The 25,018-nt window shown below is 40.1% G+C and overlaps 1 long non-coding RNA gene across 1 annotated transcript in view; it reads left to right on the top strand.

Annotated features, from left to right (window-relative positions):
• The window catches only part of LOC113903586, a 123,211-nt gene extending 98,400 nt beyond the window's left edge, over positions 1-24,811 (top strand). Inside the window, exons 3-6 of the long non-coding RNA XR_003514195.1 lie at positions 14,509-14,550; positions 19,629-19,724; positions 21,187-21,240; positions 23,543-24,811. This is a non-coding gene — a long non-coding RNA (uncharacterized LOC113903586). The remainder of the gene's footprint in view (positions 1-14,508; positions 14,551-19,628; positions 19,725-21,186; positions 21,241-23,542) is intronic.
• The last annotated feature ends 207 nt before the right edge of the window (positions 24,812-25,018 follow it).

The following is a 25,018-nucleotide window of genomic DNA, read 5'->3' as shown; positions in this document are numbered from 1 at the left end:
TTCACAGTTTACATACTGTTAGGCCTGGTTTGGAGAATTTTGCGCATTACTTTACTAGCCCTATATTAGTGATTCAAATCATTAAGTTGAACTATTCTCAACCAAAGCTTACTTGTTTTTAATACATTTTCAAATTTGAAGACTCTCTTCTGTTATTTTAAGGGGCAGCATCTGGACCAGGTGGACTTGAGCCATAGATGTAGTCATCCTCAGTTCAGTCATCCTCTGGGTGCTATAATAAAATAGGTTGAGAACCATGCTTACAAAATAGCTCCCCAAAAGGGATAATGTTGGAAAGAACCAACTGTTACGCCTGCATTAGAGAAACACACATAGACTTACTGGATTTCTTAGTCTTCATTAATATAACCAGTAATCAGTAACCAATATAACTGTAAAATATGTGATTTTATAATCATATAACCATTTTATATTAATAAAATATGTGGATCCTATGAAACTTCCTTACTTGACTACTGCAAAGATTATCCTACCTACATAACTCCTTCCATTATAAAACCAAGGTTTAATTATACCTGTTATCCATGAAGATGTTTTCTCTCCAAAAAACCAAATCACTACTGACAAAGCAAAAATTCAGTGTTTATTCTGGAGTTATAAAGTAATTCCTTTCGAAAAGATCTCCACGAGTAAAGGAAAGCAGTGAATTCAAATGAGCTTTCTTTTTGCAGCCACTTAAGGTGAAGTGTTGAGGATGAATCCTCAGCAGTTTGCCCAACTTTCTATTTGCTTCCACAGGGGAGCTTGGCCATGTGTTGGGTTAGTTAACAACTCGTGTCTAAGGCTCACTAAAAGGAATTTCAGGGATCACGTAGTTTATTGCCTGTCTGGAGGCAAGACCAGCAGGGAATCCATTTCTCAGGGGAATTTGGCAATGGCATATATTTAAAAAAAGACCAAAGAGATATTTTCTGTGTTTTTTTTTTCCCTCTAAGATTATGTCTCTCTGCAGATTCTATACCCTGAATAGTATTCATTCTACTATTTAAAAATCAGTAAAAATTTCTGTGTCATGATTCTAAAAAACTTTTTTTACCTTTGTTATCTTTTCCTGTAGGGCTGTCAAAAGTATGCCAATGAGAAGAAAAAATTAAAAGCTGTGCTGAGAAATTAAATTTCTTTTTTCTTAGTAATTTTTTTCAGGTGGAAGAAAAATTGGGGATTTGAGGTTGCTTTCATTATTGCTCTTCAAAAATCACAAATAGCTTTTACCTTTTTCTCTTTCTTCTTTTTAAGCAGTTCAGACATTTTTATTTTAAAATAACCTTCAGTTTAGAAAAAAGACAATGTAAAACTTCAGTAGGGCAGAGGAATCTGAATCATGTTTTAGGGCAGTTTTTCCCCAGGGATTTGGAGGACTAGGGTTAGATCTTATATCAGAATTACCAATGGCTTTTTTCACATTGTGTTTGCTTAATAAGGGCAAGACAGAATTTGAAGGGACTGAAGGTGGTACAGGGAGGGTGGTGGTCCATTTCCTATGGAAACTGGTTATGTTGCATTTTATCAGAATTGTTTAGAGGTTCTCAAATGAATGAACATTTGTCCAGATAACCCCCTCTCTTAGGTGGCACAGTTGGTGAAGAATCCACCTGCCAATGCAGGAGACACAAGACACACGAGTTCAATCAGGAAAGATCCCCTGGAGTAGGCAATGGCAACCCATTCCAGTATTCTTGCCCAGAGAATTCCATGGACAGAGGAGTTGGTGGGACAGTCCATGGGGTCGCAGAGAGTTGGAATCAACTGAGCATGTGCTGGCTGGCTGGTAGGTCAGGGGTGGGGAGATTCTGTTGAGCATCATTGAGTAAATGAGTTTTAAGCATCCAAACTCATTTACTTCCCAATGACAAAGCTGAAAAAGGCTAGCTATTTGTCCCCATCTAGTTGCTTCTGAACTGTGGTGAAGGAGAAAATTCTTGAGAGTTCTTGGACAGCAAGGAGATCAAACCAGTCAATCCTAAAGGAAATCAGTCCTGAATATTCATTGGAAGGACTGATGCTGAAGCTGAAGCTTCAATACTTTGGTCACCTGATGCGAAGAACTAACTCATTAGAAAAGACCCTGATGTTGGGAAAGATTGAAGGCAGGAGGAGAAGGGGACAACAGAGGATGAGATGGTTGGATGGCATCACCGACTCGATGGACATGTGTTTGAGCAAGCTCTGAGAGTTGGTGATGGACAGGGAAGCCTGGCGTGCAGCAGTCCATGGGGTCACAAAGAGTCAGGCATAACTGAGTGACTAAACTGAACTGATTTGTCCCCACCCCACCTCACCAGCAAAGTGTGAGAACATGAAGGAGGAAACAGAACAGGCTCTATTTTGAAAGCAGGACTCCATCTTGGGCTGGAATGTGGACTTTGAGCTATATGCCCAGTATCTATGGAAATGACATACCAACTGGAAAACCAGGCCCCCGGAAGGAAGAGCCCCAGGGCTCTCCGTGGCCTAAAAGAATACCCTAATTATCTGTGTAACCAAATAGAATCATACATTCTATTATGCTTATTGGGGTATGACCACAAGCCTATTGATAATTGTCCACTGTTAACTACCTAGGCTTAAGGCTTATGAATCACGGGTTAACTTTGATTGTATCTTTCTTTTTCCTTTGTTCAGACTAGTTTCAGGGAATTTTGGGGAGGAGGGTTTGGACACGTACACTTAGGGTATATAAGGTTTCCACAAAAACTGGTTGGGGTCCTTGGCTAAGGGAAGACTCTGCCTTGGGCCTGCCAGTATAATAAACTGCACTCCACTATCTGCATTGTCCTTCTGAGTGAGTTTGTTTCCTGAAACCCGTGGCTACAACAAACAAGCCTCAGCTTAACCAATCACAGGCTCTCATTGGAACTTTGAATGAGGAGCGAGTGACATGGAAGGAGGACAGCTCCTGTTCCCAAGGGCAGCAGAACCAGTGTCCAGAGCTGGGGATAGAGGGCAGCATCAGTAAAGGAACACACCCATAGCTCTGGTCCTTGTTCCCTTGTCTTGCTGACCAGTTTTGGGAACTATTCAGTGTGCTTCCAGTTCTTTTTCTGCTGCAGTCGTTCAGAGTGAGTTCCTATCACTGGTGATAAGATCCTCACAGACAGAGGCTCTTTCTGAGATTTGAACCTGGAGATACAGAGGTTAACGTGAGCTCCTTTCACACAGTACAGAAGCACTGTCCTGTGTGGGTGGCCTTGCTAAAGCCCAACCTGCTCTGTCTCACCTGCTTTCGCTCAGGACACTTTTCTTGCCCAAGTCAAAGCCCAAAGGAGAATGATGTAATCACCAACAGCTCAGAGAACAGAGTCAAAGAGCATAGTTTCAAGAAAAAGATTAATGTCACCCTTTCTGGCCCTTTTTTTTTTTTTTTTTAATCATTTAAAATTGTTTATTTATACCTTAAAAGTTGTTTTTTTTTAAATCTCAAAACATATTCATGTTTATTTATTCTCCCACTGGTTGATATAGGCCAGGTAATTTTCTTTGAACATTTTAACACTAGTTTAATTCCTGTTCTTTCATGGAGAGCAGCAGTTCTTGAAAAGGCACTGGTGTCTTGAGGCTTGATGCTGGGGTTCACTTAGCTAAGCCTTGTTGAAGACAAACTTGCCAGCAGCTGACAGTTACCTTTTCCTTTTTCCTTCACCCTCCTACACTGAATCCATTCAGGGTGCTGAAAAGTACCAACCCAGAGCTAAGGCCGGCTCTTACCTGCTAGATGTTCTGAGATGGAGCCTCTGAAAATGAGAATATAATTTATCGAGCAATGTGTGTTCAATGATTCAGAAAGATCCATATGTGCTTTTGTTTCAGCTGCTCTAATGAGAATGTGTCAACTTCAGTTAGATTCTTCTATTATCAGGCTTGTTTGTGACTAAAGCAGAGTGACTGCTCTCCAGAGAGGCACGGTCTTCCTGTTGGGGTGTGCTAGGTTTGCAGAAGGTGTTCTTCATCACTTGGGACCTATGGCTTAGGGGGCCCGAGCCCCCTTAGGACTGTCAAAAATCAATCTATTCTTTCCATGAGGAATTTGACAACATTCCAGCATCATTATCCACCTCCAGTGCTTAGCAAGCAAAATGTAAGATCTAAGGCAAGAACTTCAAGAGTGACCAGTTTAGATGGATGCAGGGTGGGCTGGAGCCAGAGGCTGATGCAGAACAAGAGGTCACATTGTTTAACATATCACAAGGAAATGACATTTCTTTCCGGTCTCTGCTGAAATGAAGGTCATATCTTCCTGTTTGGAGACAACTGGTGTCTACAGGGGACAGAATATTTTGCAGTCAGAGAAATGTGTTGTCCAGCAAATAGATGCTGAAATACACGGATGGCCATGGATTAGTATAAATGTGCCACTGAAGGAAAATGACCCCACACTGTTCTAGCAAAACCTTGAGCTTTTGTATAGAAAGAGAAACCCTGGGGGTGAAAATGGGAATTAAGTGTGAAGCAAGTAATCTTTTTCTCTTCTAGCTCAATATTCCATCTGTCTTAAGGGTGAAGGAGGCATAAGAAGCTTCATGGCCAGGGAGACTAAGCAGGGTTTTTTCCATAGCAGTCAAACATTCTCTGGGGGCAGGTCTAATGGCTTATTTGTGCGGATGGTCAAGTAAGAGTAGGGGTATAGAGAAAACAGAAGGCAAGGGAACCAGGCAGAGCTCCTTTGAATGTATTTCTATGTCATCACTCGTTGGGTATCTGAAACCAAGACTCCTTACCTTTTACTTTGGGTTGAGGTTTTCATTCTTATTCCTTCACAGGCAATTTGCATTAGGAAAAAAATGTGAAATTCATGGATGAAAATTCACAAATTTGCTTTGTTTCACAATTTGGTGGATGTCTCTGAATCATATCACCAGCTTCTTGGGAAACTTAACAATTGTCAGCCCTCATGAAGATATCGCAAGTGACAGCGAAAACTGGGAGTCCCCTGGGGAAAAAGAATCTCAATGATTCTAGTAAAGTCTGTACTTTAGCTCCTTTGTTCCTCTACTTTGAATGATATCTGTATTTTTATTGACTGCTTCCTAGTGTTGGCTGTTTAATAATATCCTGAGGGAGTCTTGAGATGGTTGACAGTTTTAGCAGGTGACTAGAATTTTGACAGTATTTCTCTCCCTCACCTTTTTATGTTCCAATAATAATAATATTTTTTGAGTGCCTAATATGTGTTAAGCACTATGTAAGCTTTATAACAAGCCTACTTAATGTTGGTGCTATAGCTAGTTTTTTAAATGTTTTATTTTGTACTGGGGTATAGCCAATTAACAATGTTGCAGTCATTTCAGGTGAACAGCGAAGGGACTCAGCCATACATATACATGTATTCATCTCCCCCAAGGGCTTCCTGGATGGCGAAGATGTAAAGAATCTGCCTGCAATGCAGGGGATGCTGATACCATCCCTGGGTCTGGAAGATTCCCTGAAGGAGGAAATGACAACCCACTCCAGTATTTTTGCCTGAAAAATCCTATGGACAAAGGAGCCTAGCAGGCTACAGTCTGTAGGGTCGCAAAGAGTCAGGCATGACAGAGCACACATGTCATATCATGTCATTCTCCCCTAGACCTTCCTCCTACCCAGGCTGCCATGGTGCTATCGCTCATTTCAAGGACTGAGACTTCCCTGGCGATCCAGTGATTAAGATTTTGCCTTCCAATACAGAGGGTGCAGGTTTGATCCCTGGTTAGGGAGCTAAGATTCCACATGTCTTGGGACCAAAAATCAAAATATAAAATAGAGGCAATATTGTAACAAATTCAACGAAGACTTTAAAAATTGTCCAATTGAAACAAAAATCTTTAAAAATTGTAAAAATATAGCACAAAAATTATCTAAGTGATTTCTGCACACTAGCTGTTTTCTTGTTTGCTGTGGTTCTGTTTTTCTTGTGGGTTTTCTGGTGTTTTTGTTCTTTTTTTTTGCATGTATTCAGGGAGAGTCTTGCTGGGTTTGTGGATTGATGAATGCACAATCCTGATATTTTGCTTTTTCAACCTCTTCCTGCCATGTCAGGAGCACCTCATTCGATTTTGTAATTGTTTCTGATCCTTTTCAAGTTAAAGCTGCTTAACTCGCCCTTCAGCGGCGTATCAAAGTTGGCTGCTGGCGGCTGATAGGTATTATCAGCGGCTGCAGATCAGAAAGTGCTTCATCAAATCAATGCTCTGTGGCTCTGGACGGGCAAGCACATGGGTATTTCCTTCTATCACGGTGATGGAACATTAGGAAGAATTAACTAATTTGCTATCTGAATGGGTGTCTTTGATTTGAGGCCTTAAAAAACTATGCTAATACTGCCTTTCATCTATTTGAAATCTTATATTGAAATTTCCCCAAAACTCTAAAAGAGTTGAGCACACAATGTTAGACTTTCTCTAAATGCTGAGTGAGTTGAGTCAGAATACACAGTATGTTAATTTGATTTCTTTAATATTTACTAACATGCTGTTCAATAAATACACATATGACATGTGAGAACAAAACATTTAAAAATATGGATACAAAATGAGAAACTTGGGAAACAACTATAAGATTTTTTTAAAATATGATTTCTCCCAAATGATTAGAAAATTTCCCCAAGTAGATTCCCTGGGACACAAATGGGTCCCTGGAAAAAAAAACAAAAACAAAGACGTTAAATTGTTCACTATATTTGGAAGACAGTGCATACTTTGTTTCTTACTTGGAGAGATGCGATGCGTATTAGCATGTAGTGGAATCTATAGCCCTCTGCAGCAGGAGATCTGGGTTTTCCTCAAGGCCCTTCTTTCTCAGATGTACTTGACCCTTGAAGATTTTATTGGGTGATACCTTTTAACATCTCACAAAAATCGCCATTTGGGAAATGCAGGCAGTGAAAATGGAAAGAAAGACAAGCTTCAGCTTTCAGATGTGGATTCTTCTACTAGAGAAATTTTGAGAATGTCATTCTCTGCAGTCAGGGTTAGTGAAGTTCAAGCCTATGAAAGAAATTTGGGGGCAGTGTGGAAGAATAGCGGGGGGATGTCTGTACTGATATGTACCCATCCGACAGCCTGGTATGTAGTTTGGCCAGACCCATGCCTCCCCCTTGGTGGCACTCTCTGTAATTGGAGAAAAGATCCTGTGTTCCCCTCCCTCAACCAAATGCAAAAGAGGGGAACAAAGACTTGTGAAAACTGAATTGTTGTGGTTTAGTCACTAAGTCATGTCCAACTCTGTGTGTCCCCATGGACTGTAGCCCTCCAGGCTCCTCCATCCATGGGATTTCTCAGGGAAGAATACTGCAGTGGGTTGCCATTTCCTTCTTCAGGGGATCCTCCTGACCCAGGGATTGAATCTGTGTCTCCTGTATTGGCAGGTGGACTCTTTACCACTAAACCACAGGAAAGTTACTTACCCTCTTATTTATATTTATAAGAATTTTGATGTAGCAGAGTTTTTTTTCCAAAGTAAATCACATTTTTGTTGTTGTTCAGTCACTCAGTTGTGTCTGACTCTTTGTGACCCCATGAATTGCAGCACATCAGGCTTCCCTATCCTTTACCATCTCCCAGAGTTTGCTCATACTCATGTCCATTGAGTCAATGATGCCATCCAACTATGTCATCCTCTGTTGCTCCCTTCTTCTCTTGCCATTAATCTTTCCCAGCATTGGGCTCTTTTCCAACGAGTTGGCTCTTCACATCAGGTGGCCAAAGTACTGAAGCTTCAACTTCAGCACCAGTCCTTCCAATAAATATTCAGAGTTGATTTCCTTTAGGATTGACTGGTTTGATCTCCTTGCTGTCCAAGGGACTCTCAAGAGTCTTCTCCAGCTCTCAGTGTCATATCTTTTTGCCTTTTCATGCTATTCATGGCGTTCTCAAGGCAAGAATACTGAAGTGTTTTGCCATTCTTTTCTCCAAGTAAATCACATACATAGATTTTTTTTCCTTAATGGGAAAATATTACTTTTGAGTATTCTGTTGTTAACACAAGTCCGAATGCCCAATGCACAGGGAAGCCAAACAAACTGAAATGTCAAGGGTTGGGGGCAGCAAAATGTTTATTGCTGGGCCATGCAAGGAAACAGGGTGGCTCATGACCTAAAAAGCCTGGAGCTCCCAGGAAGAGCTTGGGCAGCACTTTTACAGAAAGCTGGGTGAGGGAGCAGGGTCATAGAGTCTGGGATCAGCTTGTGCACTGTTCTCTGATGTGACGGGGAACAAAGTGGTGTCACAGGGTTGGTTAAGACCTGGGGCTATGTGCTTAGGGTGGTCAAGTAATTAAGATCTTCCATTTGGGGGGAGATGAGGGTTTTGCGTGTGCAAAACAACTCAGAAATTTTGCATTGAATACTATTTTCCAGCTACTTCAGAGAGGAACTAAAGGAGAGGATGTGGGGGAAGGCCCCTCAGGGTCCTGCTCAGTTACATTATAATCCATCAGTTTCCACAGGCCAATTTCTTTAGACCTATAGAACAAGAGAGGAATTTATATATGTCACAATCGATTGCCTTATATTTGTTTTGAATGTGATATTGCATTTCATGCCCTATATGCTTTCCCCACCCCCTGTGGTTACGTCATTCGTAGGGACTATTCCAATTAGATTGTGGTTCTTTAACACTGGCCAAGCCAAGCTGGAAGCAAGGTGTGGGTGTCAGTTTTTATTAGCACCTTTGCTTAGATAACAGGCTTCCAAAAGGAAAAGGTGACAGGGCGGAGTTGAGGGAAGCTCAACTGTATGTCAGTAGATCAACATCTTGAGTTTTCAAAGAGGTTGTCTGTCTTTCAGCTGTCTTTAGAGGAGGGAAATGGATCAGGATTTCATAATCTTGAATTCTTGGTCCATGGCCCCTTGCCAGCTTCCTCCCAGGACCCTGCCCAGCTTTTAGTCTTACCAGCAGGCTTGTGATGTGCTCCCTCTGAAGGGGCTTTTTAATCTGGAAGAGGACACTGTCCCCCTTGTTGAGACGGAGTCGGGAAGGATATTCCTGGGCCCCTTGGAATCTCATTCAGCCTAATGTACTTGGAAATGAACTTGCTTGTCAGAGAACAATTGAAAAAAGAAAGAAAAATCTCGATTAAATTTTGAGTCTAAAAAAAGCTGCTCTTAATCACTTCTTAAAATAGCAGTACTCTTTCATCACTAAGCCCACAAAAATGTGCAGGCCTGAAATTTGGTCAGCCTTGTTTCAAAGATATGCTTATAATGTCTGTGCAGCCGTTCACCACCTAAAATAAAACAAATCAAACACACACACACACAAACCAATTAACTAGGGAAAAAAAGATGTTTCTTCATAAGCCTGTTCCTACAATTCCTGGTATTGTTCAGGAATAATACTAGCTTTCTTTCCAGTGGAAATATTTTACTAAGAATTTTTTAGCATTCAGGCAAATCTCCAGACCAGAGATAGTCTAGGACCGTGGTATCAGGTCTGTGCCCTCAAGTGAACAGTTCTGAGACACCCATTGTAATTTTATTTATTTATTTTTGGCCATGCTGGGTCTTTGTTGCTGCTGGGGCTACTCTAGTTGCAGTGCACAGGCTTCTCATTGTGGTGGTTTCTCTTGTTGGGGAGCATGGGCTGTAGGGTGCAGGCTTAGTAGTCGTGTTGCTTGGTCTTTGTTGCTCTGTGGCATGAGGGATCTTCCCAGATCAGGGATCAAACCTGTGTCCCCTGCATTGGCAGGTAGATTCTTTACCAGTGAGCCACCAGGCAAGCCCTGAGATACCCATTAAATAGTTCTCTCAGTGGGGACTGTCAAGGATGACCCAAGCTTGAGATGCTTCTACTGTCATTTCTCCATGGCCAAATTAATCTGCCACCTCAAGGGCATCCAGCCTGTGTAGAAGGGAGAGACCAGAAGTCTGCCAAAGTTAAGGTTACTGGAACTTGGAATTCAAACAAGTATAGATGGATAGATGGATAAACAGATACATACATAGATGGGGCTTCCCAGGTGGCTCAGTGGTAAAGAATGCTAAGGGAAATGAACTCAAACCATGAACCTAGAGAAACAGAGCTCTGTCGGGACAGAGGTTTTATTTTAAAGAAATCTTCATGGCTCAAGCAAGGGTAGCAGTGATGGCTGGTGCCCAGTGGAAGTGGTGCTGTTCTCTACAAGTCAGGGACAAGCCCTGTCATAACCACAAGTTTCTACCCACTTAGATGGTGGGATAGCACTGTTTTAGATGCAATGACTTTGGTAAAGGCTTCCCAATCTCCATGATGCTCTCTCTTCTTATCCCCATGCTTCACTTTCTCCCTTTGCCCCATAGATCACTTAAGGTAAAATATCTGGAGGGCATATTTAATATTATTTTATTTTTAATAATGTTTTTGTGTATGACCATTCCTTTGATATTTATATATCATATTTTACCCTTGGTAATGAAATTCTGACCACAAAGAATGCTACTGAACGGTTTCATTCGTTTTGGGGAGAGACAGTGTGTGTGGGATTTAAGTGCAAACCTGACAGCCAAGGATTGAAGGTGACCCCACAACTTCCCTTCTGGGTACACTGGAAAGTTGTTAACTCTCTGTGCCTCAATTTCTTCATCTGTAGGAGAGAGAGAATAAGAGCACTTTTCATAGGTTGTGATGAGAATTAATATTTTTAAAGTGTTTAAGACAGACCCTGGCACATAGTAAACATTGCATAAATATTTTCCTATTAATTACGATACTCTGCACATGTTTCTATATTTCTTTATCTGGAAAGGGAGGGTGTTGGGGATTAACATTGTTAAGCACCTACTATGTGTCAGAAACTGAGCTAAAGGCATTTAGATTGCTTTACTTAATCCGCATGGTAACCTATAATTCAGATATTACTCTTCTTTTACAGATTAAGAAATTAAGATTTGCAGAGTTTAAATTGGTCACCATCATGTAGCTAGTGAGAGGTGAGCTGGAACTCAAACCCAAGACTACCTGGCATGAATACCTTGTCCCATTTTTATTTGTTCCCTTTCATGTCATTCCCAGTTCTTTTTTTATGATACCCCCCTTGAAATGATTTTACATTTTCCAGTGAAGAAAACCTGATGTACTCAGAATGTCCAAACCAGAATTTCTAACTCCTGTGAGAACTGCCTCTAAAACTATTAGCTTCATTTTTTTTCTGCTACAACATAAAACAAAGAGTAATGGCATGAAAAATATGACTTGACAACGTCATTTATATTATAATTTTCCCCATATTATGAAGTTTATCCCTAAAACAATACCCTTTATGGCAAAATTTAGCTTACTTTTGTTCTATTGTCAACTGCAAAAATTACATTTTAGTTTTTTGAGTTTCTTTGTGTTCAGAGAGCTTGTGAGCAAATGTTTCTACACAGAAGAAAACCCCAAACTGAGAAGATTAATTCATAGTAAGTCAAATCTGACGCTAAAGTAGTTTGATCTGAGATTACCATTGACTACAAATTGCCATCTGTGCTTATTTGTTAAAGATGTCAAGTGTAATTAATTCAGTGGACCCAGTATTTGACAACCTCTGTTAACAGGATTTGCAGAATACATACTGGTATGTTAATTTTCAAATTAGAGCTGCTAAGTGTTTGTTGGTTTTGCAAAAATAGCTGCTTCTGTCCTCTGACCAAACTTTGAAAGGCCCAAAAGGGGAAAGAAGTGATCATTTATTAAAGATGTTCTATGTGCTAAGCACTGTGCTGAGTACTTTGACCCACGTAACCCTAAGTCATCCTCCGTACTTTCTTGTAAGGGGGCAGGTATTAGATTCTTCAGTGAAAAAAGGGTTCCAGAAAGCTTTTGTTTCAGACCCCATGAGGTGGGATGACTCTGACTTGAGCCTTTATGTTCAAGACTCATCATTAACATGTAAGGACTTCCTTGCTGGTCCAGTGGTTAAGACTGCACGTTTTCACTGCAGGGGGTACAGGTTTGATCTCTGGTCGCACAACAAGGATCCTGCGTGCTGTGCAGGCAGCCAAAAATAAATAAATAGAAGTAAAAGACTCATTATTAACGTGTCTTTGCAGACCTGATACTCCTTTTCATATTCTAGGGGGAAATAGAGGACAGAAAGAAGGAATCACCTTGTCACTCATGTGTTTCCTGGTCACCTCCAATGGTCAAAACCCTTAAGTCCTTCTCAGGAGACTCATGTCCTTGGACAAAGGCTAAAGGAAGAAAGCCGGCAGATTGATCTTGTTCGGATTTCGGTCAGGGAGGAATACTGTCTTGGGTAGAGGCAACAGAAAGTGGAAAGGAAGAGACTGGCACTCCACTCTTTGTGAACAGGATCAGACAGAACACTGACAGTAGAAGGCAAAACCTGGGCTCGATCGGAACTGAAAGAAAGCCTTGGCTCTGAACCTATTCCTCTTCCCCTAAACTTCCACCCAAGGCCTACTTCATTTTGCATATTTCCCAGCACCCCACCATTAGTCCTGTGGCTGGAGCCCCTACACTAGTTTATAGAAGCCCCCCTGAGTGTCTAGGTTAGAGAGAGCCTCCCCATTGTCAGGCCTCAGAAGTTAGAAGGGACAGCTGAGGAGGAAATCCAAGTCCCACTGCAGTAGGGAAATAAAGTGCTTTTCTGATATCTCAGCTTTAAAAGGAATTTATTTCCCATGGTATAATTGTTAGAAATGGTGTACAGACTCTGAAGTATTATTGGAGTTAAGCTCCAGCAACAATTTGCAAGAAATGGTTTTGTTTTGTTTTTATGAACTGGCCTGGGAACCTAACAACCACAAACAACATAATTTTCTAAGAAAGTGTCTTCCCAATTTCCTATTTTAAAAAATTTTAAATATATCATAAGTTGGGTCTAGCTTAAAGTTGATGAACTATGGGAAGTACAATCAAAAGAATCTTAAAAAATTCCCCAAATAGGGGAAATAGGAATGTAACAATTGAATACAATAAGTGAAATTAGAAATGGTTCACAAAAGGAGATGCTAAAATTGGGGCAAAATGGAGGAAAAAAACTTAATGTACTTTGAAATGATTAAGTAATTTATAAAACACATTAATCTTCAAATTTCTACATTATGAAATCAACCCTAAATATTCACTGGAAGGACTGATGCTGAAGCTCCAATACTTTGCCCACCTGATGCGAAGAGCTGACTCATTAGAAAAGACCCTGACACTGGGAAAGATTGAAGGCAGGAGGATAAGGTGACGACAGAGGATGAGATGATTGGATGGCATCACTGACTCAATGACATGAGTTTGAGCAAACTCTGGGAGACAGTGAAGTACAGGGAAGCGTGGAAGTACAGGGAAGTCCATGGGGTCACAAAAAGTCAGATTCAACTGAGGGACTGACACAACAATTAGCATTTATCTCAGATAACATACATCTACCATGACATAAAATACACATCAAATATATGAATCTCTTTATTCATTTACTCATTTACTTTTATTTAAAATTTTATGGATTTATACTAGACACATGTGCAACTGTGTACTATAGTTTTTTCAGAAACAAATTTGTAGTATTAAATATGCATCAAAGTTCTTAAATCATGCCTCTTACATTTTATAATCTTTCCGTATCCCCATTATCCCCATTTTACTTTTGTAATTTTCAGGATTGTCTGAACTTTTGCTAAGTGAAGGTTTTCTTCTATATTTTTATTTCTGGGTTTCTGCATTTTACTGGACCTTAAATTTATTTATGTACAGTCATAAGCTAAAAGAAAAAAAATCCTTGCTTACTTTCTAGGCAAGGTATGGTAACTGAGGAAATACTTGCTGTTCCTTTAATATTTTTCTACATAATTGGATCTATTTTAGCAGTCTGAGCTATTGCAGCTATTATGAACTGAACAATGGAGGAAGGCCAATTATTCCAAAGCTGAATTTAACTGTGGCTCACCTTATACAACTATCGCTCTTCAAAATCAACTACAATCCAACATGCATTTTCTGAAGAATTCAAGAGGCAGGCAGATCAACACCATGAAACAGCGTCATTTTAAAGTGTAACATTAGACATTAAGAATCTTGGACCATCTGTGCTGCAATTCTGCTTCTTAGAGTTCCTGGCCAATGGTACTCTTAAATACATTTTAAAAATGCAGATTGATGGTTAGGAACTATATCAAAGAATTTTTATTCATAAAAATCTTCTATATGAGAGGCATCTTCTCATATATGCTGTGTATTCAGTATAAATGAGTCCTCCCAAAATTAGCCTCAAAATTGGCTTGAGCAAACAGCTGTAAGAATTAGGGGAAGTGCATATGCTAAGATGAAAATCCAAATGAAAGGTACCAGTTGAAAGAGACTGGAAAATTAGGTAATAAAATTCAGTTTAAAAATAGCAAGTGGGTAACATAGACTGCTGATAATGGCCTCTGTGTGTCTGGGGTTGATGCCACTGAAGCAAACCTGATACCCAGAAGCTCCTAAGCTAACTGATTGACTTCTCTTTGCCGTAAGAAAAATGGCAGCTTGAGTGATGTTTGTCTTCAGCACCTCCTTACTTTATGTGACTCTCATCATTGCTCATCTCAACATCTTATTTCAGTTTCCTGAGTGCTTGGGATCCCTCTGCTTCTTACATCCTCTGGTAAGTATCCCAGGTCCTTGATCTTTCTTACCCATCAAAGCATATCTGAAATGCATTCAGTTCCCTTAGGGCACGTCTCCCACTGAGGTAGCAGCATAGCATGACTTGGGAATCAGACAAGGCTTCCAAATTCTGGCTTGGATACTTACTAACTGTGAGACCTTGAGTGATATATATAATCCTTTTGAGCATCATGTGCAAAAGTAAAATGAGCATAATAGTAGGAGGAGCTAACAAGATTGTTGTGAGTATTACAACACACAGTATATTTGAAGTGCTTGGTATTATATCCGAAAAACAGTGAAGGTCTAGTAAATAAAAGATACTATAAATACTCTGATAACATATAGTAAAAAGAACCCAGACTTTTACATTAGTGAAAAATCTAGCAAAAAATGTATCAATTCAGTTTAGTTCAGTCACTCAGTCGTGTCTGACTCTTTGTGACCCCACGAATCACAGCACGCCAGGCCTCCCTGTCCATCACCAACTCCTGGAGTTTACTCAAACTCATGTCCATTGAGTTGGTGATGCCATCCAGCCATCTCATCCTCTGTCGTCCCCTTCTCCCTCTGCCCCAAATCCTTCCCAGCATCAGGGTCTTTTCCAATGAGTCAACTCTTTGCATGAGGTGGCCCAAGAATTAGAGTTTCAGCTTTAGCATCAGTCCTTCCAATGAACACCCAGGACTGATCTCCTTTAGAATGGACTGGTTGGATCTCCTTGCAGTCCAAGGGACTCTCAAGAGTTTCCTCCAACACCACAGTTCAAAAGCATCAATTCTTCGGCGCTCAGCTTTCTTCACAGTCCAACTCTCACATCCATACATGACCACTGGAAAAGCCTTGACTAGACAGACCTTTGTTGGCAAAGTAATGTCTCTGCTTTTGAATATGCTATCTAGGTTGGTCATAACTTTCCTTCCAAGGAGTAAGCATCTTTTAATTTCATGGCTGCAATCACCATCTGCAGTGATTTTGGAGCCCCAGAAAATAAAGTCTGACACTGTTTCCCCATCTATTTCCCATGAAGTGGTGGGACCGGATGCCATGATCTTAGTTTTCTGAATGTTGAGCTTTAGGCCAACTTTTTCACTCTCCTCTTTCACTTTCATCAAGAGTCTTTTTAATTCCTCTTCACCTTCTGCCATAAGGGTGGTGTCGTCTGCATATCTGAGGTTATTGATATTTCTCCCGGCAATCTTGATTCCAGCTTGTGCTTCTTCCAGCCCAGAATTTCTCCATGTCCAGTTCTAACTGTTGCTTCCTGACCTGCATATAGGTTTCTCAAGAGGCAGATCAGGTGGTCTGGTATTCCCATCTCTTTCAGAATTTTCCACAGTTTATTGTGATCCACACAAAGACTTTGGCATAGTCAATAAAGCAGAAATAGATGTTTTTCTGGAACTCTCTTGCTTTTTTGATGATCCAGTGGATGTTGGCAATTTGATCTGTGGTTCCTCTGCCTTTTCTAAAACCAGCTTGAACATCTGGAAGTTCACGGTTCACGTATTGCTGAAGCCTGGCTTGGAGAATTTTGAGCATTACTTTACTACCGTGTGAAATGAGAGCAATTGTGTGGAAGTTTGAGCATTGTTTGGCATTGCCTTTCTTTGGTATAAGTACTCTATAAGAAAAATTACAAAACTTTATTGGGAGAAAGGAAGGAAGATCTAAATAAATGGAGTGATATGCCATCTACATGGATTGAAAGAGTTGACATAGTAAGGATTTAAATTTTTCCCAAATCAGTCTCAATATTCAATGGCATCCCAATTAAAACCCCAAGAGACTGATTTTCATTTTAGCCAGCTGATATTAAACTTTTAAAGAAATAAAAAACTCCCAAGAATATTCAAGACACACTGGAAGAAGAGTTATGAGGAAAGAGGATTTCTTCTGCCAAATATCAGTCATGACTGTGTGGAATTATTGCAGATAAAGAGACTCCTGAAAAAGAATAAGGATACCCAAAACAGACTCAGACATAAATTGATATGGTTTGTGACTAAGGAGGTAGTCCAGAACAATTGGAGAAATGATGATCTTCTTGATAAATAATGCTGGTATAACAGTATCTAAATGTGAAACGAAGGCTTCTGTGATGGCTCAGTGGGTAAAGAATCTGCCCGCAATGCAGGAGACACAGGAGATACAGGTTCAATCCCTGGGTCAGGAAGATCTCCTGGAAGAAGAAATGGCAACCACTCCATTATTCTTGCCTGGAGAATCTCATGGACAGAAGAGCCTGGCTGGCTACAGTCTATTGGGTCACAAAGAGTCGGACACAGCTGAGCAACTGAGCACAGCACAAATGTGAAAAGAATCAAACTGGACCCCTTCCTCACACCACACACAAAAATCAGCTTCATGTGGATTATAAATTTAAATGTGAGAACAAACATTTTAAAATGCTTAATTAAACTCATGAAAAGGCACCACAAATAGTGTGAAATTATAAGCCACAGAAGGAAATGATATCTGCAACATATAATCAACATAGATTTGTATCCACAAATCAATTAGAAAAAGGCAGACAACCCAATGAAAAGAGCAAACGTCTTGAATAAGCACTTCACAAAAAAAGGAAATCTAAATAATGAATAAGAATGTTCCAAGATGCTCAAGTTCATTAATAATTGGAAAGTACAAGCCGAGATCCTAGGGCACACACAGGAGTGCCAAAATTAAAACTTTGATAATAACAAATGTTGGCTGGGATGTGGAGAGCTCTCATACACTGTTGGTAGTCGTAGAAATTAGTACGATTACTTTGGAAGACAGTTTACATTTTCCAGTAAAATTGGAGCTACACATACTTCGCAACATAGCAATCCTACTCCTGGATATATCCCTAGAGAAATCCACACAACTGTGTCTCAGGAGATATATAAGAGTGTTCCAAGCAGAATTTTGATAATGATCTTCAACTGTAAATGAACCAAATGTCCATTAACAGTAAAATGGCCATAAACATTAAGTGAATGACTAAATCGTGATACATCCATTAGCACATTGCAATTCTACAACAATGTAAAAGGAGAAAATAGAGGGTTTTTGGTGAGGAGGAAGAATCTTATGAACACAATACTGATCAAAAGAGCAAGGCACATAAGACTGCGTACAATTTATTTTTAATTGATATAAAATTGAAAAATAAGAGAAAGCACATTTCATAGGGAATAAAGCTATAAGGAAGCTAGGAGGGTTAGGACTACCCTAGGAGAGCTAGGACAAGACCTCCCTCCAGAATAATCAGGGCAGTGGTCACCTCTTTGAATTGGAAGTGTCACAGTGGGGACTTCAGAGGAGCAACCAATATTTCATTTGAAATCTTGGACATGGGTTACAAGCATATTTACTACATAATTATACATTCCAATGAATGTTTGTGTCCTTTTTCATTCTTCTTTGTGTGTGTAATATGTCAAAAGAAAAAAGAAAAAAATATGCCCACCAGAAAGAGAATCATGGTGGTACCATTTTAGAATTAAAATAAAGTGCTGTTATTATCCAGCCTCTGTGCTTTGAACATAAAACCTATGTCATGCTGACATATTGAGCAACTTTACAAGTGTCATTGACAAACAATATTTGATGTTAAATAGCAAGATAACTTGTATAAATTAAGCACTTACTAGGTCCCAGGCAATGTGCTAAGGGTCCAACATACATGAGCTTATTTAATCCTCTCCATAATGCTGGGAGGTAAGTGTTATGATTGTTTTACAAATGAGGGTAATGTATGTTTGTCAGAAAAGTGTTTGTGTAAAGTCTCACTCAGATTGAGGAAATGGCAGAGGTGAACTCCAACCTAGGTCAGTTTGACTGTCCAGCTGGCTTGCTGAGCCATTGTCCTGTTTTCCTCCTTTGTGAGCATTTAGACTTGGTCATTAATAACAAAATCTTATGGACTAAAGATCTAAACATAAGACCAGAAACTATAAAACTCCTAGAGGAGAACATAGGCAAAACACTCTCCGACACACATCACAGCAGGATCCTCTATGACGCACCTCCCAGAATATTGGAAATAAAAGGAAAAATAAACAAATGGGACCTAATTAAACTTAAAAGCTTCTGCAAAACAAAGGAAACTATAAGCAAGGTGAAAAGACAGCCTTCAGAATGGGAGAAAATAATAGCAAATGAAGCAACAAACAACTAATCTCAAAAATATACAAGCAACTCCTACAGCTCAATTCCAGAAAAATAAATGACCCAATCAAAAAATGAGCCAAAGAACTAAATGGACATTTCTCCAAAGAAGACATACAGATGGCTAACAAACACATGAAAAGATGCTCATCACTCATTATCAGAGAAATGCAAATCAAAACCACTATGAGGTACCATTTCACGCCAGTCAGAATGGCTGCGATCCAAAAGTCTACAAGCAATAAATGCTGGAGAGGGTGTGGAGAAAAGGGAACCCTCTTACACTGTTGGTGGGAATGCAAACTAGTACAGCCACTATGGAGACCAGTGTGGAGATTCCTTAAAAAACTGGAAATAGAACTCCCTTATGATCCAGCAATCCCACTGCTGGGCATATACACTGAGGAAACCAGAAGGGAAAGAGACACGTGTACCCCAATGTTCATCGCAGCACTGTTTATAATAGCCAGGACATGGAAGCAACCTAGATGTCCATCAGCAGATGAATGGATAAGAAAGCAGTGGTACATATACACAATGGAGTATTACTCAGCCATTAAAAAGAATACATTTGAATCAGTTCTAATGAGGTGGATGAAACTGGAGCCTATTATACAGAGTGAAGTAAGCCAGAAAGAAAAACACCAATACAGTATACTAACGCATATATATGGAATTTAGAAAGATGGTAACAATAACCCTGTATATGAGACAGCAAAAGAGACACTGATGTATAGAACAGTCTTTTGGACTCTATGGGAGAAGGAGAGGGTGGGATGATTTGGGAGAATGGCATTGAAATATGTATAACATCATATATGAAACGAGTCGCCAGTAAAAAAAAAACACACAAAATCTTGAGCATAACAAGATGACTGCTATACAGAGATGGTTCCTACAGCCTGGCATTCATTCCCATAGACATCTACACAACAAGCTCCATGTTGGACTTTGTGGCTACCAAGAGGGAAATGACACCAGCCCTGCTCTCGGAGCTCCTGATCTGGGAAGAGTCTAGTAAGTAAACAAATAAACAAAGCAGTAGTCTATGGGTTTCTAAAGTGGAGTGAGGACACTCAAGGCTGGAAGAAGGAAATAGGTAAAGGTAAGAGAAGATGCTTTAAATCATATCCTTTTAACCAACCAACCAACCTTCTTTATTACCTATCCTTCTTTATTACTCATTTCTATACTTGTCTCCTGGAGAAGGCAATGTCAACCCACTCCAGTACTCTTGCCTGGAAAATCCCATGGGCAGAGGAGCCTGGTAGGCTGCAGTCTATGGGGTCGCTAAGAGTTGGACATGACTGAGTGACTTCACTTTCACTTTTCACTTTCATGCATTGGAGAAGGAAATGGCAACCCACTCCAGTGTTCATGCCTGGAGAATCCCAGGGACAGGGGAGCCTGGTGGCCTGCTGTCTATGGGGTCGCACAGAGTTGGACACGACTGAAGTGACTTAGCAGCAGCAGCAGCAGCAACATACTTGTCTCCGATTACTTTGGAGCTAACTTTATCCCATAACTTGCTTTTTAACTGGACTCCAAGTTTTTCCATTCTTTGTTTTAGAAGGTGTGATTTTTTTGGTTCCTCTTCTTTCTATCCTCACGCCCCCCACCCCAGCTCCCACACCTCTGCTCCCTTCCTGCTCCCTCTCCTCTGCTTCCTCGTCATTCAGCTTAAGTCATACCTTGTCCCTTAATGCCTCGATCAAGTACACCTTTCTCTGTAAATCTCATGACACCCCTCCCCCCTACTCTGGAAGTGAGTGCTATCTTTCTGACATTCTTCCACTTTTTATGTATGTTATTTTTATAGTATTATCACATATTTACTCTTGTATCATAATTATTTATGTGCATGTTTTGTCCCCCCTGCTACAGTGCAAGTTCCTTTAGCCCAGAGACCACGATTAATTTCTCTTTGTGTTCATCTGCTTTGCGGGATAGAAATGGACACAGAACCATAGCTGAGAGGTATTTTGGCAGCAACATGACTGAACTTTTAGGTAGTTGAATGGGTCTTCTGGAGCAAAGGTATCATAAATACTGTAATAACAGCTTATATTATGTTAATATGTTAAGACATTTTTAGATGGGACAAATGGAATCTACAAAGAGGGATGGTATTCATAGGTGAAAGACTATTGAAATTATTTATGAAAATATTTTCTCCTTTTTCAGGAAACATCATTTATGAAGTAATAGCCAAGTTTTCACAAGTATAGAATATGGAAAGGATGGCTAATCACCATTGATCTATGTTACCCTGCTCATGAATTCAACCATTAGCAGCAATAATTATGGAATTTAGAACATACTATATGTTACGTAAGTACCACATTACTTTATATTTGTGATTGTTTTATTTTTGCTTGTAATATGGGATAAAGTCACTACAATCCTTCCAATATTCTGCATTGGAAATTGCTTCTAATTCTGTTTCTTAAGTGGATTTCTCTTCATTTCTTTATTACAGCTTTTTCTGTGTTTTTCTCTATTGGAAAAGTTTTCCAGCTACTAGACCTACAGGGTAGGTAGAAAATTTGATGAAAATTTATGAAAGCTTGATGACCTTTAGAGATCTTGCCTTGAAATTTCCTTTTGTTTTTTAAATATTTGGTGTTAAATGGTTCCGAGGGAGCTGCACTGTGTAGCTACCCAAAAGTTCAATGTAACACACTCAAGTTAACTGCTTCAGAGGTGTACATCCAAAAGAGAATGATTGATAGAAAAGATGCAACTGTTAATGAAGGCCAATAGGAAGCTAGCTGCAATTCCAAATTTCTCATTTCCCTGATGGTGTCTGGGGCCACCTCACACCTTCTCCCTGGAACCATTTGAATTCCTTCTGTGGTTCCTTCTGAGAGATCATAGCTCTGATCTCCCCTAGCCTCAGCTTCGTACATGGCTGTTGCCCTCATGAAACCATAGACCAAAACTGGATACTGTCTCTTGGTTGGGCTCTTCCAGAGATCCCTTGGGATTATCAGTGGGTCTTTAAGGGAGTACAGGAAGAGAGGTAGGTGCAGACAGCAGTCCTAGGTCTGGGCCTCATGGCAAATAGGAACATTTTCCATATATAACATCATTCTGGTGGCTGACCCAGAAGAAGCGCATCTGCTTTTTGCAGTGACTTCCAACCACTTTTGATCCTTCAGTGGTCAAAAAAAATAGAGCATGTCCCCAATATATGTATTTTCAATGTATGCAAAAATAGAAATGAAGAAGCAATGAGATAAATAAATAAGTGCAAATAAGAGCTCTACTATTTTCTTCTAATGTCACAATGGATCATCTTACAGACCCCACCTTGAGCATCACTGCTTGCGTGGTGATCCGTTCTTCCATGGTGAAGGGTGTCTCCGCCACCATCTGTCTCTTCTGCTGCTCCTGGGCTAAGAGCTAATATCTCTCCATGTCATGGTTCCTCCTACCATAGCTGTGTGTCTCTCTACTTTGCCTCCTTTAGTGCCCATTCACTCTGGATGCATCATACAAACTCTTTTAAGTAAGACTTCGGCTTTCAATGCAGGGGGCCCAGGTTCGATCTGTGGTTGGGGAGCTAAGATCCCACATGTCTTGCAACCAAAAAAAAACAAACAAACTGAAAAACCATAAAACAGAAGCAGTATTGTAACAAATTCAATAAAAGCTTTAAAAAAAGAAACAGGTTCACTACTCTGTGTGGAACTCTTCTCTGGACAGATCTTTCCTGCTAGGCCCCAAGAGGACCGCTGACCAGCTTAGATAGCTTTGTGGAACTGGGAGTTTGGCCGTGGTGAAGCCATCTACAGCCTGGGTTATAGATCTATGATTATAAATCCTGATGCAATTCTTCCTTTCTTGTTTGGTCTGCAGCTTCAAACAACCCCCAACCCATCAACTGCAGAGCCACAATTTGTGTACGATGCCCACTAAGGGGACGCCCCCCCTACTTCTCCCGATGTCCCCAGTAAAGAAACACTCTTTCAATCCACTTTTTGTTAATAGAAGTCCCTTCCCCTGGGAAGGAAATACAAGTTTTCAGGATAATCTGGCACATCTCAGGGTGAGTCCTCTTGGCATACTTAACCCTTCTCCAGGAGGTATAAGGGTGAACCTTTGCCTACCTTTCCCTCCTCGTTGAGAATTTTAGATCTAGGACCACCTGATAGCAAGAATTTTTCTGGGTCTTCTTTTTTCCCAGAGCCTACGGATATTTGTCCAAACTGCATCCATGCCACAGGGCTCAAGGTGTATACATGTGCTGTGTGTCCTGGAGAAGATGAGGCTGCTTCCGGCTCTGCTCCGTCTGTGTGATGCAGGGAGCATGGGGCTAAGAGCCTGGGCTCTGCAGCCGGCCTGCTGGGGTCCATGGTCCAGGGTCAGCCACACATTTGTGCCGTGATGTTAACACTTACCTCTTTGTGCATTGGTTTCCTTCTCTGTGAGATGGCAATAATAATAGAACTTGCCTCATAGGATTATTGTGAATTAAGGTACAAATGCTGAGACTTCCCTGGTGGTTCAGCAGTAAAGATTCTGCCCTTCCAATGTAGGGGGTGCAAGTTCTGTCTCTGGCTGGGTAACTAAGATCCCACATGTCCCATGGCCAAAAATTTTTTTAAAAAGCCCAAATCAAACAAACAAAAAACCTCTGTGCCTGTGGTGATAGTTGCACAACTGTGTAAATATACCAAAATTCACTGAATTGTGCAAGTCAAGCAAGTGAATTGTATGGTATTTAAATTATAACTCAATAAAAAATTTAAAACAGATACAAGTGCTTATTACAGTTAGCATTCAATAAATTCCTAAGGGGAATAATAGCCTTTGTGTGGTTTTTTTTCCAGACTATGAGGGCTTATTGGACTTCTCGCTGAAACCACCAAAGATGAACAAAGCGGATGGATGGACTTAGTTACTTGTAAAACACAGGAACAGCAAACTGGGGTAGGCCTTGTTCACTGCTCTGTCTTCAGTTCCGAACCCTATCCCTGGTACAATGTAGACACTCAATAAATATTAGTTATTGGTCTAGAAAATGTTAGGAGATACACTTACATAAAAGTAAGTATTCTTTAACGGATTTTAATAAATTTTTCTCTGCTGAAAGAAAATGCATTGATGCTAATAGACTCTGGGAATGTGTAAGGGTCATTTCCATTTATTGACTGCCTCCCTCTCCCCCAGCCAGATATGTTACATAATACACATAAAATCCTCAGAGGTAGGTATTAGTGATCACATTTCACCAATGGGAAACTGAACTTCACACAGTTTGTGACCTTCATGAGGGTGACAGGGCTCTACGTGACAGAAAGGGGATGTGAATCCAAGCTACACAGATGGCTCTGAAGTCAGAGACTTTTCTGCTGATTTATTTCCCAGTGGTGAGGACAGCTCAGAGGAAGAGCTGCTCTCTAGTGCCTCAAGCATCCAGAACTTTGAGATGAAGAGCCAGTCACTCTGGGATATAGGGTCCTCATGCTTCCTAGATATGTCATGTAATCCACCCACCATCATTGAGTTCCTAAACTGGTCATCAGAAACTGATGTTTATCCAATCAGAATTAAGAGGCAGACAAATTTCTACAATAAATTCAAGTGCTTGATGAACTTTTCATCATAGGCTTGTCTTGTTTGATATTTCTTATCCTAAAAAATGCAGAATTTAGTTGATACATCACACAAGAAGGATCAAAACTCAGAGATGTAAAATATATATTGGGGAGCCAGGAGAAAACTGCAGAGAGTGTAGAATGGGGTGGTTAATTTCAGGCTTTCATTAGCATCTGCAAAAAAAAAAAAAGTTAATGCCTACTTACCTTCAAACCAAAGGGGAGTTTGCAGGAAGCATTATTTAATGTTTTTAAAAAATAGGGTTTTAAATAATTAAGATAAATGCTAAAAATAGCTAAGCAATAAAACCCTTTTAAATATTTTACCAAAGTATATTGCTCACATGCCTTATATTCAGACTGTGTCCTCATTTGGATATTTCATGTTTCTACAGTTTAATTTGTATATCACTAATCAAAATTAAATAGTGTCTATACCTAATTACATTGATCATTTTTCGCACACTGCAAAGAGAATGGAAATCTTGGAAATAAATGCTCTTGCTTGGAATGAATTCTCTCTGAAATAATACACTGATGAGTGATTTGTTGAGATAATATGATATAAGTGGTTGCCACTGGAATTAATTAGGCTTCCCTGATAACTCAGTTGGTAAAGAATCTGCCTGCAATATGAGAGACCTGGGTTCAATCCCTGGGTTGGGAAGATCCCCTGAAGGGAATGGCTACCCACTACAGTATTCTGGC

Source organism: Bos indicus x Bos taurus, chromosome 13, assembly GCF_003369695.1.
Source record: "Bos indicus x Bos taurus breed Angus x Brahman F1 hybrid chromosome 13, Bos_hybrid_MaternalHap_v2.0, whole genome shotgun sequence".
Classification (NCBI taxonomy): domain Eukaryota; kingdom Metazoa; phylum Chordata; class Mammalia; order Artiodactyla; family Bovidae; genus Bos; species Bos indicus x Bos taurus.
This window is presented reverse-complemented; position numbering and strand designations above follow the sequence as displayed.